Below are 4,972 nucleotides of genomic sequence, written 5' to 3'. Positions count from 1 at the left end.
TTCAGTCCACTGACACACAGCCTATGCAGCTTCCTGATGTTGATAGTGCAGACAATGCAAATGCACAAGGCACGTGACCTAAGGTAACAAAAAGATTGTTTGACAAAGATAAGATGACCACACTTGCCCTTTCATTCCTTCTATTCTTCTGTGAAGTTTTTTGAACACAGAGTTCACATTTTTCCTGGTGCATTAATACCACCATATGGGTCCTGGAAGGAGTCATTAAAAACCTCAGGCAGTATAGTAAGTTACAGTAGATGGTGCTAGACAGGTACAAAAGATTCTAGATATTCATGCCTGTGAGAATTGACCTTAAGCGAAGCAGTTTAGAAATCCTGCAATTCAGACTTATCTATTCAGGAGGCAGAGTCAGATAAAAACAGCTGAGCTGGTGAGATGATTAAAGGCAGCCCCCTATACTTAGATAATGTTCAGGTTATTACTTCATCGGACATGCAAAACAAAGCATGCTCTACCACGACTGAAGTGAAATGGGGTGGAAGTCAAGGTGAAGCAACACTCAGAAAATATGCAAGTTAACGGTGGAAGCTTCAGCGTGAACCTGCTGTTCAGCGTGAGAAAAATAGCACAGCAGTAAATGAACAAGTGTCTTCTGTTCTAAATTTCTTGTTTATTGACACATATCAGGTAATTTTTAAGTTCTAAACATAGTATTTGGAAATGTTTTAATAAGAAGAAAGCCCTGTATTAAGGTGAAATCTCTTTGGCTTGTCATTTTAATGTGGATTTATCAAGTATTTTCAGAATTCATGCTGGTGGCTGGAAAGAGCTTAAAGGCTCTCTTGGAGCCACAGGTATTGCATTTTAATGTACACATCAAAGTTTAATATAGCATCTTCCTATAATTTAAATCATCACACCAGGATCTTTGCATATTCAGGAGGGAAATGAAAATATGCAGTTTTATTGAGGATTATTTTGTTATGCCAATAAAGTCCTTTATCACCTTAAATGTACATTTTATTCTTGCTAAAAGTATATTCTGACACAAATCCATATGCCAAGATTAGGAAGACACTACATTTAATGATTTCATATTGATGAGGTCCAGGGAATAACACAAGTGGGTGTTGAAAAGACACTGGAAAATATTCTTGAAAATTTACACTTGCAGACATTCAAGTTCTGATTAATGGTTTTGAAATAATTAAGCCAGATATTAGCCAGGACCCATATTCCAGCCATAGGCTGCTTTTTAGGTAAATATAAAGAGTAGGGTCCCAAAGTGGACTTTTTCATGGGCCACTTACAGGGGTCGTTTCGTAGAAAAAGAGCTAGGGGGACTCATTAGCATAACTCATTAGCATATGCCACAACCCCTGACTTCACCGGAAGTGTGTCATAAGGCCACACCCCCTGACATCACCAGAAGTGTGTCATAAGGCCACACACCCCGCCCCCAACAGTCCCGGCCGCCGCCAGCCTTGCAGCTTCACTGCTGAGCCCCATGAGGGGCCCGGCGGTGGACCTGCAAGGCCGGCGGGAGTGCAAGTAAGCCCCGCGAAGGCCTCCCTGGCCCCAGGCAGGCAGGGGTGGGGAGAGGCAGGGAGGAAGCAACTTACCCTCCCTCTTCTCCTGCCTCCTCCTGGCTGAATGAGGGCCGGAAGTGGGGTGGCCAGAAGCAGGGGGCGGGGCTTCGTCATGTGCCCCGCCCCCCACACCTCACCCAGGGGAACTGCGATCCCCCGCGATCCCCCCCGAAATGACCTCTGGCCCACTTAGAAGCATATGGGGCAAGGGAACCAACTCACTGCTATGAAAGAAATGAGATGGAACCACAGACACGATGCTACCAGTGGGCTTTCACTTCCTATTATTTACATACTGGGGCTAATATATATGGAGATCACATTTCGAACATTTCTGCACTGCATGCTACATATCTTCTATTTGATTCAGCATTGCTTTCTGTTACTTACTGTGCATGGGCAGTTGCTAGTTCCAGGACTCCTCTAAAAACACATCTTAAATTAACTTGCTAATATTTATTAAGGGGTTTTGATCCTCCTTTTTCCTGCATAGACAGCTATCAAAATGTTGCTTCTACGCCTGTCAACAATTGTGCTGGAGCACTATCTCTCTAGCAACGTCTCTCATTTTGCATACCACAATCCCACCTGTGAAATAAGCATCCTATAGGTTATTCATCATTAAGGAGACAATTGAGGCTGATGTAACAAATTTGCAAGGTTATGGAATCCCGGAAATATAGCAGTAGATCAAGATCAGCCAAGAATTATGGACAAGGAAGTAGAGTTGCAATATACTACTGTATTTGGTCAAAAGGAAGATGACTCTTACTTTAAGACAATTCCCCCCAAAAGTTATACATAAAAAAGGGTTTTTTTAAATTATTAGACAGAACTGTAACATGAATGCAATTAAAGTAAAGGTAAAGGTTCCCTTGCTCGAAAGCCAGTTGAATCCGACTCTAGGGTTGCGGTGCTCATCTCTGTTTCAAAGCTGAAGAGCCAGCGCTGTCCGAAGACATTTCCGTGGTCGTGTGGCCGGCATGACTAAACACCAAGGCGCACAGAATGCTGTTACCTTCCCACTGAAGTGGTACCTATTTATCTACTTGCAATTTCTTGCTTTTGAACTGCTAGGTTGGCAGGAGCTGGAACTAGAGATGGGAGCTCACTCTGTCATGCGGCACACTTGGGTCTCGAACAGCTGAACTACCGACCTTCCACAGCCTGCAGTTCAGCGTCTCAACCACTTGAGCCACCGCACCGCACCGCAGCTCAATTATGCAATTAATTAATCAAATATACAATTAGTGTACCTTTAAAAAGTCTTGCATTTGAGTAAACAGAGTATTTACATGGCTTTTATGCAGTAAAATAGAGTTGAATACGTTGATGTAGCAATGCTACATCTACAAAAATTCCCATATATTTAGAACAACGGTACAAATTTTGTTTTCAGAGTAGAAGTGAGTGAACTGGAAACCACTGCGAGATGAACTGTTTCACCATATTTTTCCCAGCAGGGGGCCCTCTCACTACACTCTAACAAGGCAATTCTACCACGTTAAAGAACTCAATTGTAATCAGGAGGAAGTAGAACATAAATGGGATCATAAAGTGGCTTGCACTCAGAGTCGCAGGACAAAGGCAATTTATGGCCTCTGAATGGCCACATCCTCAAAGTATTCCACAGAATCTACTGTTGCTCCCCACTCCTGGTGTCCAATAACTGGGGGGGAGCTTTTACATCCTTATCTAAATCCCTCCTACCAAAACAGAGACTAATTAACACTGTGTCACAACGTAGCAAAGCAGGTATGTTTTTTAAAAACACCCCCTCCCATGTGAAGATGTTTTACTGACCGTCAGTGTTCCCTCTAAGCTGAGTTGTTGTGAGCTAGCTCACAGTTTTTTAGCCTCTGGCTCAGACATTTTTGTCTTCGCTCAGGAAGGATGGCTCCAGGGCAAACTAATTCATGCAGCAGCAGAATCGCTCGGAACCAGTGTTTGGACTGAGCATCACTGTATATCATCTTCCAAGGGAGAGTCTCCAGAGCGTGTGGATGTGTCAGTTGGGGTAGTCCAAAGATTGTTTGGGGGGGGGGGCAGCTTGGCCTCAGTGTCTGCGTCTGTGATTGTCCTGGGGGCATCACACTTTGGAGCAGCTGGCACAAGAACTGCGCTCTAGACCAGGAAATGGCATATGTTGCCTTGAAGGGGAGAGTCTGTTGAATATAGGAGTGTATGACATGTGGTGGTCTAATCTTTATTTTGGGTGCAGGGGGCACTTCCTTATTCAAATCTTCTTTGTAATACAGGCCTCGGGGAGGCACTCCAAATACAAGCTCGTGGCGCCAGAACCGATGTTTGGACCAGGCATCACTGTATGTCATCTTGCAGGGGGCAGTCTCCAGAGCATGGGGATGTGTCAGTTGGGGTGGTCCAAAGATTGTTTTGGGGTGCAGCTTGGCCCCAGTGTCTGCCTGTGTGATTGTCCTGGGGGCACTGCAAATTGGAGCAGCTGGCACAAGAACCATGCTTTGGACCAGGACATGGCATATGTCGCCTCAAAGGGGAGAGTCTGCTGAACATGGGAGTATATAACATGTGGTGGCCCAATCTTTATTTTGGGTGCAGGGGCCACTTCCTTGTTCAAATCGTCTTTGAAATACAGGCCTCTGTGAGTAGGGTTGACAGGTCCTCCTGGGGGTTGGGGATACCCCTGCTTGATTGCCCCGTTACCCACCAGCCCGGGATTGGGCCACCGGGGGGGAACCCCACCCCCCAAACCCCGGCAACGCAGCAACGTCCCGGTGTGATGATGTCACCCAGAGGTGACATCATCACACCGGGCATGTTGCGGGGGGGAAGCTCTATGATTCGAGGAAAAACTCTATGGTTTTCCCTTGAGTCATAGCTGCCCCGCCCCCAACATGCCTGACGTGATGATGTCAGTTTCGGGTGGCATCATCGCAGCATGCGTGCTTTGCGCGCGTGCCAGAAGACTCTCGGCAAGGACAGGAACTCCCCCGCTGCAGCCAAGGTAGGGACTTGGCAACCCTATCTGTGAGGCACTCCAAATAGTAGCTCGTGGCATCAGAACCAGTGTTTGGACCGGGCATCACTGTATATCATCTTGCAGGGGTGCAGCCAGGCCCTAATGTCTGCCCGTGTGATTGTCCTGGGGGTGCCTCACTTTGGAGCAACTGGCACAAGAACCACGCTTTGGACCAGGACATGGCATATGTCAGCTCGAAGGGGAAGAGTTCACTTCTTCAAATCTTTTTTTTCAAATACAGGCTTCTTGCTGTGCACCTGAAATGGAAGCCGGTGGCTCCGGAACCAGTGTTTGAACTGGGCATCACTGTATGTCATCTTGCAGGGGGCAGTCTCCAGAGTTTCCATTTTGGGTGCAGGGGCCACTTCCTTATTCAAATCTTCTTTGAAATACAGAACTCGGGGAGGCACTCTGAATAAAA

The sequence above is a fragment of the Gekko japonicus genome, unplaced genomic scaffold, assembly GCF_001447785.1.
Source record: "Gekko japonicus isolate JY-2015 unplaced genomic scaffold, Gekko_japonicus_V1.1 scaffold202, whole genome shotgun sequence".
NCBI classification, from domain to species: domain Eukaryota; kingdom Metazoa; phylum Chordata; class Lepidosauria; order Squamata; family Gekkonidae; genus Gekko; species Gekko japonicus.
This window is presented reverse-complemented; position numbering follows the sequence as displayed.